Source organism: Hevea brasiliensis, chromosome 16 (genome assembly GCF_030052815.1).
Source record: "Hevea brasiliensis isolate MT/VB/25A 57/8 chromosome 16, ASM3005281v1, whole genome shotgun sequence".
Taxonomy (NCBI): domain Eukaryota; kingdom Viridiplantae; phylum Streptophyta; class Magnoliopsida; order Malpighiales; family Euphorbiaceae; genus Hevea; species Hevea brasiliensis.
Genome location: NC_079508.1, coordinates 9,082,672 through 9,099,258, shown reverse-complemented (window position 1 = coordinate 9,099,258; position 16,587 = coordinate 9,082,672). Strand labels below are relative to the sequence as shown.

General features: G+C 31.3%; 1 long non-coding RNA gene across 1 annotated transcript; it reads right to left on the bottom strand.

Annotated features, from left to right (window-relative positions):
• Positions 1–431: 431 nt before the first annotated feature.
• On the bottom strand, positions 432–2,764 carry LOC131174464 (uncharacterized). The gene is made up of 2 exons (XR_009144778.1): positions 2,059–2,764; positions 432–928 (listed from the first exon to the last, which is right to left on the bottom strand). It is a non-coding gene; the product is annotated as an uncharacterized LOC131174464 (long non-coding RNA).
• Between the last annotated feature and the right edge of the window lie 13,823 nt (positions 2,765–16,587).

Here is a 16,587-nt window from a genome sequence, read left to right as displayed (position 1 = left end):
AATTATAGTCGGTAATACGCAAGATGTAGTTGATAATTTTGTTGCCAAACTTTATAGTAGAATGAAAGTTAGCTAATATTTACCAACTAAAAGTTAGTCGGTAATTACTTACTAAGATTATAGTCGGTAATAGGTAAATATGAGTTGGCTTTTACCTATAAATTATATAGTCGATACTATGCAAAATTTAGTCGGTAAAGAATGGAAATTACCTACTATTTGCTAACTTAAATTTACTCGATAATATTTTTAATTATTTAAAATTTATTTACCTATAAAAGGGACAATAGCTAAATTTTATACATCATTTTTATGCATATTAATTACCTATTATTTTTTATAATTTTTTTAAAATTTTTTATGATTAATTTGAAAGTTAATAATAAAAAAAAAATAATAATAATAATAATAATAATAATAATATTCAATAATAAAAATAATTACTAAATGTATCAAATTAAATATAAAATCCATATCTGTAAATAAAACATACTAAAATCCAATAAGTCAAATATAAAATTTAAAACCCACAATTTTATGGAGATGGAGGTGTTGGTAGACCTCAGACTAGTCTCATCACCTCCTCCATCATAGAGCTTCTCATACGTTCCATATTTGTCTCCATTTGCAACTCCATTTGCAATTTCAATTGATCAATACGATCTATCATAGCTTGCCTCTCATTCTCAAGCTGTTTCTCCAACTCTTTTATTCGTTGTTATAAGGCAGCATTTGGACTAGAGCTTAATGTAAACGCCCGACTCGAAGATGCTCCAATTAAAGGGTAAAAGGTAGATGATTCAGATCTAAGACCATACACTTTTCGTCTCTTCTCGCCGCCTTCGACAACATTCAAGTAAAGTGGGTTCTAATTGATGTTGTTGGGTGTGATTTGTGTTAGCTCCTCCCTCCTAGCTACTATAGCATCCTGTGTAATAAAAAAAAATAAAACCAATTATAATTCATTCATCATATAGTACAATAAAAAAATAATTAGGGGGAAATAAATAAAAGTATACTGTACATGTATCTCCTTAGATTTTTGGTCCACAAAAGTCTCCTTATCATGCTTTCGGGTGTGAGTGTAGACAAACAACTCAGTCGGAGGTGGCTTTCAACCCAATTATTTTCCCAAAACAAAAGATAAATAGTTTTCATAAACTATTATTGTATGTAAATATATAATAAATTATTAAAATTTTTTATGAAATTAAAATAAACGGACAGAATTTTCCCTATATTTTGACATTTTACCTTGTCATAAATTAATAAAATTCTCACAATTCAATCACACAGTAATTATTATGAAATTAAAATAAAAATAGACAGAGTTTCTCCTATATTTTGACATCTTACCTTGTCAAAAATCAACAAAAATCTTATAATTCAATCACACAACAATCCACAAAATTTTTCATCACAATTTCATCATATTTCTATCAACAATCATAGATGCCTTGTCCTCATAATTAATGTGTGTGTGTGTGTATATATATATTTTTTCAACTAAGTTTAAATTGTGATATAATAATGAACTTGTGATCTGTTTCTATGAAAATTACCAATTTATCTGACCATTCAATATATTTTATGGATCTGCCTGTATGAGTAGATGGTCCAGAAACATTTACAGCACCGCGGTGATTTCTAGAATATAGTTCTGACCACCGAATGACCTTAGGGTCATTCCAATACTGCTCAAAATTTTCCCAAATTTCTTCAGAAATATATGAGGGCTTTTTCCTAGAATTTTTCAAATTTATCATCATGTCCTTGTAGCGTTCAGCTGCCCTTAATCTCCATGCATCCTTTATCACTGCTTCATTAGAAGAATCCAAAAATATTTTTTCTAGAAAAAAAAAAGAATATATATTTTTAATGATTAAAGTATATTGAAATATGAAATAATAGAAGAGAAAAAAATGATGTTACTATTGCACATAACCAAACTAATACCATTCTGGGTGATAAAATCATAGTCACGAACCACAACTTCTGATAATAACACACAATTCAATGATAGTGCGTGAAGGGATTTATCAATAATGAAATGGTTACCAGAAAAGTCGATCTTTCATAGCTTATTGAGCTTCAATGCCAAATCAACAATCCCTTCATCCGTTACAACCCCGGAGAAAGATTGCAAATCCAAAGACCCATTAGGATTAAAACGAGAATTATACTGGGGAAAACTAATATCAAGATCTTCAAGCAATGGAAAACAAGTTCCAATTACAAATAGATCACTATCTTTAAAATGACCTAGCTTTGAGCAATTCAATTTCCTCAGATTCCTCATTCTCAACCCAATTCCCTCGAACCAACTAAGGGAAAGTGACTTTGGTTTGAGAAACCAAGGGTTTTGAGGTCCAACCTAGATTTAGAGATTAGATAGAGAAGGGAATTAAGGTCACCCTCGAATTCTCGAATTTCGATTGCTTTCAGATTTGGGAATCTTTCGAGAAAACGGGGAAGCAAAGGAACAACCTGGGAAGAGATTGTTAGGGTACAGCGGAGCTGATCGGTGATAGAGAGGAACAAAGTGGAGACTAATGAGAGGGATTCAAAGTGACGATGGTGGTCAAGGGAAGTGAAAACTAATTCCTAGCATTCCTATGGCAAATCCATGGATTTCTCAGTCATCTTGTCGGGTGGATTGAGAGATGGGATGGGGAGGAGGCGGAGAGAGAAGAGAATAGATGGGATTCTGAGATAGGAGCGGGCAAGGGCACGTTGATGTGTGCTTGTCTGTAGGCTCTACAAGCACATGGCAACGGTTTTGATCTCTTTCTTTCTTTCTTTATTTGTATATTTCATTTTCTCTTTGGACCTAATTATTTTGAATTCAAATCAGGAGGAGGCAATTTCCTTCAAGTTTTTTTTTATCCAATTTTGGTTTTTATTTCTTAATTAATTTTATTTAACTTTAAATATAATTATAATTACATTTAATTATTTTACTGTTTGAAGTTGAACTTCTCCGATTATATTTAATTATAATTAAAAGTTAGGTGGAATTGATTTAATTTAAAATATAAATAAATAAAAAGTTTTATATTTTAAAAATATTAAAGTAATTTACAAAAAAAAAATTTATGCACATTATGAATAAGGAATTTAGATCTCTATTTTTTTATATTTTTTTAAACTTAAAATTTTAAAATTTACCTTAAACTAAAATACAATATTTCTTAAACTAGCTATTAAATTTCTTTTAGTCAGAAAATTACCTACTACAACAAAAATAGAAGCAAATTATTTTGATCAATTTTTATTTTCTTATGCTAAAATATAATAATATTTATTAAAATAGCTACTAACTTTATTTTAGTAGGTAAATCACCTACTATGACCCACCATTGTAGGTACTTATTTTGATCAATTTATATTTTCTTTTGCTAAAATATAATAATATTTATTAAAATAGTTACCAACACATTTTAGTTAGTAAATTACCAACTGGACCTTGCAATAGTAACTACTTATTTTGATCAATTTATATTTTCTTTTGCTAAAATATAATAATATTTATTACAATAGCTACTAATTCTATATAGTAGCTAATTATTTTAATCAATTTATATTTTTTTTTGCTAAAATACTTAATTCTTCCATATCTTACCTACTAAAACTATTTAGTGGGTAAAATAGCTACTAATAAAAAAAATAGTTGCTAAAACTTTTCTTGAAATTATTTTTATGTTTATTAAAATACAAAGTTCTTTGTCAATTTACCTACTAACCTGGGATTAGTCGGTAAATTATCTACTAAGCATAGAAATAATCGAGAATACTTGTTTTATTTATATTTATTTTTACTAAAACTTAATTTTTTTTTTAACATTACCTACTACAACTTTTATAGTCAGTAAATCACCTATTATGCGTATAAATAGTCAGTAAAGTAGTATTTATATTGTAAAAATGCCAACTAAACGCTAAGTGGTTGGTAAATTACCAACTAAATTTTTCCATATTATAGACTAAATATTTTATAGTCGCTAAAAAATAATTATATAATATTTATTTTCTTCCCAATAATGTACTGACTAAAATTTGGTCGGTAAAGTACTGACATTAGTAGCTATACTTTGCGCGTCATAATTAGCGACTAAATATTTTAGTCAGTAAAATATAGTTGGTAAATAGTCGGGATAAATAATTTGTAATTGGTAATTTGATTTAACCTTTTTTTAGTCAGTGAATAGTCGGTATTTACCTATAAATTATTTTTGTCGGTAATATTAGTAGCTATTTTTTTAATTTCTTGTAGTGGAGGGCCATTTTTTATTAAAAAATCACCAGTAGCCCATATAATTTTAATAAATCTCCTCACTCAAACAACCCTTACCTATGCAATTTCTGTTCTCCAAAAGGACTTAGCTTCTCTCAAACTCCATCTCACGTAACGAGACCACTCTGTGACCTCACAGACCCCTATACTTAGCTCCACCTGAATAGAATCAACTTTATCTCCTCCATTTTAACCCACACAACATGTTGCTAATATCACAGCTCACAAATCACTTAGCTTCTCTTGCTCTTCACCACAAACATTTACTTTCTCACCCGCATTGCTCACATAAACCCACTTCAGACCCATTTCAGGTTCATTTTGCCTCCTCATTTCACTATAGACTCCAGCACTTCACTACTGCATAGCTTCAACTCCATTTCCACTGATCCATGACACTTCAAGAAATGATTTCCTCACCTACAAACAAAGCAACATCAAAGCCTCCATCAAGTTTTGACCAAATTATATACTATAACATTACTTCAATTCAAGTTCCATTTTGCCACCTTAAGAATTTTAGGTACCCACGCCACGATTCTAGTCTAGCATCTGTAATGACGTGGGTCCCAGTCGTTCTCTACCATTGACTTCCAAAGGACACAAAAAAATTCAACTTAACTCTAGACCTTCGAAGTGTGGCCTCCTTTCTACAACTTTGTTTTCACATCAGAGGTTCCAGTCCCACTTCATCACCCTACTTTCTCTTTAAATCACCTGTTTTGGGGCATAGGTGCAATCTTACTCTCTATCTTGTATCTTAAGCTTTTTTTTTTTTGGTAAGGGATTCATTGTTTCAAAAATATCATTTTGATGAGTTTTATCGAAGTATTGTCTAAGCGGGTGTTGTTAACATCTTCAAAATTCCAAAAACACTACTCGCCACACATGGTTATTCACCTTAAAAATTCTTGTCTAATAGTTATTGGGTCAAAATGTCCAAAGTGATTATATTTTCTAGGTTCTATTTTAGGATTTTTGAAATCTGTTTGATGAGTTGCATTGTGTTCTTCTTGTTATTTGCAAATCAGTATCAAAGATCATGATCTGCTTGTTATTGAAAATTAGTGCTGTTATTGTTTTGTGGTGATGTTCTATTCATTTTTTAGAAAAATTAATGTCAAGGTTACCACTTGATAGTGTCTTTCTTTTTTTCTACTAAAATCAGTGTTGTGGTTGATGTGTGATTGAGTCCTGTTAATCATCAGAATGTCTTATTTACTATGTGATCGTTATGTGGCTTAAAACATAAGAAATTTCTTTCGGTTCTAAGCATCCAAATTAAGAATGACATTGAGTTATTAGCAATGTGATGTCTCATACTGTGTATACTAATAAGTAAGAGTCCTTTGGTGCTTAATGCAATATCCAATGCTTGCGATAGAATATCAATAGTGTCAAACAGATTTTACATTTTTATCTTTACGTCTTAGATTAATGTCCTTAAGATTATATATGAGTGAGGCTTCAATAAGTGCCAGCACTTAGTCACATTTCACTGCTAGCATTGTTTATTTTAATTAAAATGCCAAAATTGAAGATGTGGGTTGCGAGTTCAATTTTAAAAGGGTCCCTTTTAAGCTGCTTAAATCAAATTGTTTTTATTATTATAGTACCCTTTGAATTATCTAAATTGGTAAATTTTAATTAATTAATAAAAATCATTATTTCCAAAACAAATATCAATTTTTAGTGGTTAAGGTGTACCCTTAAAGATTAATGTCCTTAAGATTATACATGAGTGAGGCTTCTATAAGTGCCAGCACTTAGTCACATTTCATTGCTAGCATTGTTACATTTCACTGTTAGCATTGTTTGTTTTAATTACAACTCAACTCAATTTAACTAAGCCTTTATCCCAAAAATTTGAGGTCGGCTATATGGATTCGCTTTCTCCACTCTAAACAATTTTGAATTAAATCATCAGAAATGTGTAATGCTTCTAGGTCATATTGTACTACTCTCCTCCAAGTTAATTTATGTCTATCCCTTTTTTTCTTTCTATCCTCTAACCTAATGTGCTCTACTTGTCTAACTGGAACCTCCGTATGTCTACGCTTCACATGACCAAACCACCTTAATCTCCCTTCTCTCAACTTATCCTTAATTGGCACCACACCTACCTTTTCTCGAATACTCTTGTTATGGACTTTATCTAGTCTAGTATGACCACTCATCCACCTTAACATTCTCATCTCTGTAACTCTTATCTTAGACTCATATGATTCATTCAGTGCCCAACACTCACTACCATATAACATAGCTGGTCATATGACTGTACGGTAAAATTTTCCTTTCAACTTATTGGGAATTTTACGATCACATAAAACTCCCGTGGCACGTCTCCACTTCAACTATCCGGCTTTAATTCTATGACTAATATCCTCCTCACATCCTCCATCTACTTGAATGACTGAGCCAAGATATTTAAAGTGATTACTTTGGGACAGTACCACTCCATCCAAACTAACTCCTTCCTTATCACTAGTTTGGCCTTCACTGAACTTGCAATGCATGTATTATGTCTTCATTCTACTTAACTTAAAGCCCTTTGACTCTAGAGTACTTCTTCAAAGCTTTAGCTTTCTATTTACTCCTTCTCGTGTCTCATCTATCAGAACAATATCATCCGCAAATATCATGCACCAAGGAATACTCTCTTGTATAAGTTTCTTCAATTCATCTAAAACTAATGTAAAAAGGTAACGGCTTATAGCTGATCCTTGGTGTAATCCAATTGAGATTAGAAAATCTCTTGTATCCCTTCTCACTGTGCGCATAATAGTAGTTGCTCCTTCATATATATCTTTCAACACTCATATGTACCTAATAGATATCCTCTTTTGTTCTAACACATTCCATAAGATATCTCTTAGAACACTATCATAAGCCTTCTCCAAATCAATAAAAACCATGTGTAGATCCTTATTCACATCTCTATATTTCTCCATTAAACTTTTAATGAGAAAGATCGCTTCCATAGTTGAACGACCAGGCATGAAGCCAAATTGATTGAGAGAGATAGAAGTATCATGACGTAGTTGATGCTACACAACTCTCTCCCACAACTTTATAGTATGGCTCATGAGTTTAATTCCCCTATAGTTTGAGCAACTCTTTATGTCTTCCTTATTTTTAAAAATAGGTACTAAAGTACTCCTCCTCTATTCATCAGGCATTTTCTTTGAGTTTAGAATCTTATTAAATAATTTAGTTAACCATGCCACTCCCATATCTCCCAAATACTTTCATACTTCAATTGGTATTTCATCGAGTCCACAGGCTTTACCTACTTTCATTCTCTTAAGTGCTTCCTTTTACTTCTAAAGATCTAATCCTTCTAGTATAATTCACATTCTTTTCTATTACTCTATAGTCTATATTCACGCTATTATCATTTTGACTATTATTAAAGAGATCATTAAAATAATTTCTCCGTCTTTCTTTAATGTCCTCATCTTTCACCAACACTTTTCCTTCTTTATCCTTAATGCACCTAACTTGATTGAGATATTGAAATTTCCTTTCTCTCCTCCTTGCTAATCTATAAATATCTTTCTCCCATTCTTTAGTTTCAAGTTTCTCATATAACTTTTCAAAGGCCTCTGCTTTTGCTTGACTAACTGCCTTTTTTGCCTTTTTCTTTGCTATCTTGTACTGTTCATATGTCTCATTATTATCACATTTAGGTAATTTCTTATACCATTCCCTTTTTCTCTTCATTGCCTTTTGTACTTCCTCATCCCACCACCATCTCTTTTGAGGGCGATCCATGTCCTTTAGACTCTCCAAGTACTTTTCTAGCTACTTCTCTAATCTTTGATGCCATCTGTATCCACATATCATTGGCCTCCATATCCAGCTTCCATGCTTCGGACTCAAGAAGCTCATTTTTGAACTTCACTTGCTTTACTACTTTGAACTCCCACCACTTTGTTCGAGCTACACTATTTCTTCCGACCTTACTTGAATTATTCCTAAAGTTAACATCCAAGACCACTAACCGATGTTGACTTGTTAAAGCCTCTCCTGGAATGACCTTGCAATCCTTGCATAGAGCTCTATTTGTCTTTCAGATTAAGAGGAAGTCAATTTGACTTCTATGTTGCCCACTTTTGAAAGTCACTAAATGTGACTCTTTTTTTATAAAGTAGGGATTTGCTAGTATTAGGTCGTATGCCATTGCAAAATCCAGGATGCTTTTTCCCTCCTCATTTTGACTGCCAAAACCAAAATCTCAATGAATATTCTCATAACCTTGCCTATCACTTCCTATATGTCCGTTCAAATCTCCACCAATGAAAACATTCTCTTCATTTGGTATCTTTGTATTAAATCGTCTATATCTTCCTAAAACCTTTGTTTACTCTCACTATCTAGTCCTATTTGTGGGGCATAAGCACTAACTATATTTATTGTTTCTCCTTCTAGTACTAGCTTTACTAGTATAATTCTATCTCGTACTCTTTTCACAGCTATTACAGCGTCTTTCAATATTCAGTCTATGATTATGCCCACTCCGTTCTTGTTTCTCTCCTTTTCGGTAAACCATAGTTTGTATCCTGAATTACCCACTTTCTTGCTTTTCTCTCCTACCCATTTAGTCTCCTGAATGTAAGTAATATTCACCCTTCTCCTTTCCAAGGTATCCACAAGCTCCATTAATTTTCCTGTAAGTGATCCAACATTCTAAGTACCAACCCTGATCCTCCTCCTATCCTGTTCCTTCCTAATTGGTCTCCTTCTATGATATATTCTATTGTTTTCTATGTCTATCTTGTGTTCTGTTCCATTATCTGTTATACTATCTGTCCTATGGACTAACTTCTTTACCCACACCTATCCATGATATGGGAACCCTTGCTCATTTAACACCACACCCAGGCACAGGCATGGCACGTCACTTTCGATGAACGCCCTACACACTTGCATATTTCTCACTACACCCGGGCTCTGATGTAATGCGTCGTAAGTAGAGGACGTCCCAACGTTTATATCATTTGAATCCATATCATAAGGTATGACAAAATATGTGGGTTATGAGTTCAATTTTAAAAGGGTCCCTTTTAAGCTGCTTAAATCAAATTGTTTTTATAAAAATTTCTTCTTTACTATAATAATTCTAGGGGTACCCTTTGAATTATCTAAATTGGTAAAAATTAATTAATTAATAAAAATCATTTTTTCCAAAACAAATATCAATTTTTAGTGATTAAGGTGTACCTTAAACTACTTAACTAAGGATACACCTTTGATTATCTAATTTAATAAAATTTAATTAAAAAAATTTATATAAAAAACAAGTATCAATTTTTTAGTGGTTAAAGGGTACCCTTAAACTATTTAAATAGGGGTACTCCTTGAACTACCTAATATTAAAATTAAAAAAAAAATCACTAAAATAATTCTAAAGAAAAACTTTTTTTTTCCTTGGGAGTTTTAGGGTTTTGTTCTTAAGTAATCTAACAAAATAATTCTTATATAAAAAAATAATAAATAATCTTGTAAGGTTCTTCTACCCCTTTTCCTTTTAAGATTTAATTTTGGAAAGGTAAAATAGATAAAAATAATTTGCAACTAGGCGCATTTTAAAGTCCTTTCTTGAAACCTAGGACAACCTCTAGCTGAACCTCATCTCATTTCATTTCATTTCATTTATTTATTTATTCATGTCGAGAAGAAGATGTGTGAATTTATTACAAGTAAATTTAATTTCAAACAAATTTATCTTTTACTTAATAAAGACCTCGAGGCTTACATTTTATTTTCTGCTCACATACTTTTAATTTCATTTTCAGCAAAGAAGTCTAGGTTTACATTTTTAATTTTTTGCTGGCAAAAATCATCTTTTAGCTTCTACCTTTAAATTTTTAAATTGCAATTATATTTCATTGAAACTTGCCTATTTCAAATTTAAAAGTCTTTTTTTTAAGACGTATCTTTATCGTTTTAATATTTCATTTCTTAATAATCATAAACTAGGATTTATTTTAAAAAAATGTTTTAAAAATAAAATAAAATAAAAATAAAAATGGAGTCAAATTCACTTTTAGGGTCGCTTCATTTATTTTTATATTTGACTTACCCTAATAGTAAGATATTTATGTATTTCTAAATTGATGCATTTTATTTATTTTCTAAATAAACATGAGGAACCAATATCATAATTTAAACTCTATTTTAAAATTATTTACATTAATTAATTATGAGCATATTTTTATGGCCTATTAGCTAAATAAATTCAAATATTTACGTTTGTTACTAATTATATCCAAACCTTTTAATCCCGGACAATTTAATCATAACTTTTAAAATTGAAGAATTTTTATCCAAAATTCAAAATCCAATTTGAGAATTTTAGCTTTTTCTATACATGGATTGCCAGTGGAATGCCATGTAAGTTTTTCTAATTATTTTAACCCACATTATCACTTAACAACCTAACCATGCTTAATAATCCTAACCTACTAAATTTATTTAATACCAAACCTAACCCTATTAACTTATAATTACAGTAGAACATATCAATGCTCAACAAAATCAAACATATTTTCTACCATCTCAATCTCAAATCAACGACATAAAATCTTAGAGAAGCAAACAAAAAATCTCATCAAATCAAATCCCAGCACAAATCTTAGAGAAATAAACAAGAAATCTCAACAAAATACAAATTTTTCAAGTAAACAACAAACAATCACATAAACCCAAGTCCTAATATGTGAAGGTTGTCGATCGTAAGGATTGAAAGGAACTACATAGATGGTTGTGCTTGAGGATTGAGAGAAAGGGAATGGATGGTGAAGATTGAGAGGATCACAAGACAGCGACAGGACTCCTTGGCTCCTCGCTGCCCGTATTTGGTTCTTTGTGGATCTGGCCTTCATCTTCACATCGACTTTAGCATAAGCAGGAGGGCTGTGCATGTGCATCCTCGTCTTCAAGCCACCAGGTTAGGTGGAGGCACTAAAGAATGAAAATGATGAATGGAAAAGTGAGGACAAGGAGGCATTGAGGGCTAAGGAGGCACTAAAGAATGAAAAAGAATGAAAAGGATTCATGTAATTTTAACACAGAGACGAGAGATCGATATGAATCTTATTTTCTCTTTTTCTTTCTATGGAGAATAACACTCTGTTTGGGAAATCTTTTAGGGGGGAAGGAAAATAAAGAGTGAAAAATAAAGAATATTTTTCTTTTGTTATTTTCTTTCTTCTTGTTTGGATAGAAAGAGAGGAAAATAAAGAGAGGAAAGAAAAGTATAATAAATTTATAATTTTATCCAATGTATTTAAAAAAAAAAACTTTAGAAAAGGGTAATTTTGTAATTTTAATTTATAATTCCACACTTTTGTTATTTTCTTTCTAAATTGAAGAGAAAATAACAAGGGGAAAATAAGCGTTATTTTCCCTCCTCCCCTTATTTTCCCTTCATTTCCAAACAAGGGAAAGTATCAATCTCAATTTATTTTCCCTTGTTTATTTTCTTTCCTCTCCCTTTTCCTCATATCCAAAAAGGGTGTAAAGGCAGAAGGCATGAGGATAGTAAAAGAGAAATTAGTTTGATTCAGTTGTTAGCGACAGTAATTGTAAGTTAATAGGATTAGTTTTGGTATTAAGTAAATTTAGCGGGTTAGATTTATTAAGTATTGTTAGGTTAAGTAATGATGTGGATTAAAATAATTAGAATACCTTACATTGCATTCTAAATGATAATTCAGGTGTAAAAAGTCAAAATCCCCAAATTGGATTTTGAATTTTGGATAAAAATTTTTTAAGTTTAAAAATTATGATTAAATTGTCTAAAATTAAAAGATTTAGATATAATCAATAACAAATGCAAAGGTTTAGATTTATTTAGTCAATAAGCCTATTTTTAAATCTACATACCCTATTTAGGGACGATTGTGATGTGTCTAATATATATAAGGAGCCCAAACTTTAGATATCTGAATCAGAATTGGTAAACAATTTTTTTTCTAAAATTTTCAAAATAAATAGTTTTATATGATTTTCCTCAAAATTAGAGTGGCAAATTGTTATTTGGCGACCACAAAAACCTTTACAACACAATGGTCGTTTATAAATTTTTAGTATACTAATTTTTAGTGCAATTCGAGTGCATTTTATAATTTGTCTAAATATATGATAATTTTATTAACTATTTCTTATGAATTATAACGATGCAGCTCGCTCCTCTTAATTTGTATCTCAAACCCAAACATCAATTTAAGTACATTAATATCCTTCTTGTCAGATTTCAATTCAAAAAATTATATATAGATTATTAAATTGACATGAATTCATTGTAGTTGTGATGGTGCAGCTGAGGTCTAGACAGTCTCCTTGCTAGCCATCACACACAAAGATTTCGTTATAGTTGTGAGAATCAAAGTAGGTAATTCAAGTTCTTAAAAACTTTGATTTGCTAGTCCTTCAAAAATCTGGGTGAAACGCACGGCTAAGAAAGGTTATGAGGTTAGAGGTAATGTGGAAAGGTTAGGTGGTTTGGTATGCTCCCCCCCCCCTCTCTCTCTCTCTCTCTCTCTCTCTCTAGGAAAAGCCCTATTTTTGTTTTAAAAAAATTCTGGTTCAATTTTTTCAAATTCTATTATTATCGTTGGGTTAGATTAAATTAAATTGTTGGATTTATTATTGACTTCATTTAGAATAAATTATTTGTAAAAATTTAATGAAATCCGCATATGATCATGCTTGATTTTTATTTCTCTAAAATTTTTTTTTCAAGTTAAAAAAAAAATAAATTCTTCCATTCTAAAAATGAGATTTGACAAAAAAGAAATATATTGAATTAAATTCTTGTAAAATTTTAAATTCCAACTATAGGAATCGGGTTTGATTGGATTGAATTGTTTTGTTGACTTGTTTTGTTTGATCAAAAGCAAGACAGAAAGTGGTGAAGGGAGACGAGGCAGGAGGGCTTGAGAGAGAGAGAGTGTGGGAGGAAGATGAAGAGCAAGTGAAGAGGAAGAGAGAGAGCTACATATGCACATATAGACCATGTTTGACAATATTAGCTATTTTAAGGCTATTAGCTATTTTAATAGCTGTCAGCTATTTTACTAGCCGTTAGCTGTGAAATATTAACGGTTAGTAGTTAATTTTTTATATAGTGATATAAAACAAAAATATTCTGTAAAAATAATTATTGAATTAGCTGTTAAATATAAAAATAGTAGTATCATCTTATTAACCCTAGTCAAAATGCTCTATCGACATTTAACAAAAGAGTGACAATAAAGAAGAGAGAGAATATTTTTTAATTAATGAAAATCTAGTGTGGAAGCGCCACATTAACGTCTCATTGAAGTCTCTAATGGAATTAGTTAAGAATAATTTCACTATTAATCAAATTGATTAGTGAATTTCATCAATATTGTTATTTGTAATAATATTGTCCTTAAACTTTAATTTGTATTTTAAAATTTAAATTTCAATTCTCCCAACTTCGGTTTGATTAACAGTAAAATTATTTTACCTAATATCGAAGGTTTCTCAATTAACAAGTTGATATGGCATCTCCATTTGGTACTAAATGAATAAAATAAATTCTTATGTAAGGAAAAATTATACTATAAAATTGATTTATGTGCAATTATTTTTTTATAATCATTGATTGTGGTGAGTACTTAATATTAGAGTGAGCGCTACTCTGTTCGAATAGAAATTTTAAATTGAACCATCTCAGTTCAGAAATTTAGCTTGCTTTATTTGACACTTTGGGGGTTACTCAATTTGGTTTGGTTTCTGAAAAAAAAAAAAAAGAAAATTGTGTAATACATTGCATTTTGTAATGCATTGCGTTTTATATTTCACTAGGGTTTATAATTTTTGCCTCCTGTTAAGATCCATCCTTCTTCCATTTTGCAAAAGTGTCGGCCCAGAGCCAGAGACCTAGTAGCATGTCTTCATGGCGTGCCCCCAGCCCTTGCCGCTTCTCGATCTCTTATCTTTCCCAACAACTGGTCCATCCTCTCATCTTCTGCATTTCTGTCATACCCACGAGTCCGCAACACTAACCACTCCCAATACCCTCCCTTCCCCTTCTATCTGTTTGCTCTATGGTCTCTCTCTGCTGGACTGTGGCATGATCGATTAATCGCTCTAAATCTTCCCTCTAGTTATCACTCTTGCTCAACCTTTTGATCTTTTTTTGTTGTCACTCTACCTTTTGATCTCTAATACCAGGTGAAATGTTTTTTTATTCATCTAGTACCAATTGAGAGAAAAGAAAGGGTGAGAGGAAGAGAAATGGGACAGTGAAAGATTGAAGAGAAACAACTTACATAGGAATTTTTATTTGACAAAACCGATGCACATATAATAGTTTTATTATAACCAATGTACATACACATGTTTCACAGTATAATTTTTCTCCAGGCATTGGTTTCAATGAACCAACAACATCAAAACCAACTGATTAACCAACTGAAAAAAGAATGGCAAATTGAATTTAGAAAATACACTCGCGCAATCTACAATTATTGGAATTTTTCTTTGCTCAATTAGCTTTTTTTTTTTTTTTTTGCCTGCCTACATTTCATTTTCTCCCCAACTCTAAACAATACTTTTTTCTTCTTTCTTTTTTTTTTGTTATTTTTTTAAATGTAAAAAAGCTGCTTATTTGGACAATGATCTGGCAAATGGTACAAGAATTTCCCCAACCATGTTGAGGAGAAGCTTAAAAAAATAAAATAAAAAGGAGCCCCACCGCACTTGCCAAATAGGATATTAAGAGTCTGTTTGACGTTACTGTTGAAAATGTTATTGAGAAAATCATTTTTTTAAATACACTAGTTAGAGAGTATTAAAAAATAATTAAAAATTAAATTTGATCAATTTTAGACATAAGAACACTAAAATGATAAAACAGTTTTTTCCAAACTGCTTTTTTCAATAGCATCTAAAATTATGCTTTTATTCGAAAATACAGTTTCAGTCTTCAAAACTCAATGCCAAACAGTCAGAAAGTTGGTAAAGAATTCAAATGGCTCAACATGGATGCCCATGGAGATATTCAAAACAATACCTTATTTGAATGATTTAAACCTACCTTCACCATTCCTGAAGCTAAATCTCACAAAGAAAGCTCAATTGAATTTCAACTATACTTGCATCCTTATTTTCCATGAGAAACCAACAAGGAAAATATATTTCATCAGATTTTCTTCCCACCAAATGCCTTGCGAAAACTTAAAACTTTTCTATTCTTCAAGTTGTGAAATCAATAAACATGGGAAGTTGGAACTAGATGCACCAATTGGGAATAGCATACAGAATCAATTTCATTCATAATTGGCTTGGTTGACGAATTACAAAATGGTTGATGAATTAAATTTATACATCAATTTCCTGGCAAGCACTATTGCCGCATCAAAAATTCTGGGAAAGGGTTGATATTTTAATCATGTAACAAAGTTAGTGACTTTAAAGTTACAAACTGAAATTGAGGGACAAAACTGAAATATAGTGTAAGTTACAGGATTACGGATGAAATTTACCCCTCAACCATGTAATGGAGAAAGAGATCAGGTTTCTAAATTATAGCTTATACAATTCAATAGAGTCATCAGAACAAAAAATTTTCCTATCAACCTAATCATATGTACTTTCTCCAACATGTTTGCTACAGAGACAAGAGGACCATATTGAAAAACAAGTACTCATTTTGCTGAGATAATTTGCTCTCAGCGTGGTCTAGCTGATGGTGTACTCATAATAAGAGTTGACCTACCTCATCTGGAAAAATACTTAATTCTCTTTTTTTCTTTTTCCAACTCAGAATTCTTATCTCAATCCTTTTAATCCCCTATTCCAAACCTCAAAGCCTCAGAATTCTAAAGAGCAGCCCAGCAACAGACTCCAATAACTCATGAAAATTGAACCAATTAATAATTCTTGCTAGATCTTCTGCTGTTTTAACCTCCCTACCAGTCACCAACTTACTATTAGCCAAATTAATATTGAGTGATGCTAATCCTAGCCAAATGATCCATCGTCTATATACCTCTTACTAAGCAACAACTTCAACACCAGGATTAACCTTACAACTAAAACAATGCCTGAAAGCACAATACCAAGCATTTCAAAACCAGTTTTCACCCCCCAAAAGGGGCGAAAAGAAGGAAACAAATGTATTTTTTGCTACGACCACACACGTACAGAATATTCATTTAAAAGTCGGCATGACCAAGGTGAAAAGAGGTGGAAACAGCAGAATCAAGAAGTGCATCCTTTCAAACTAAAAACCAAACTTTTTCAACTTATGATCC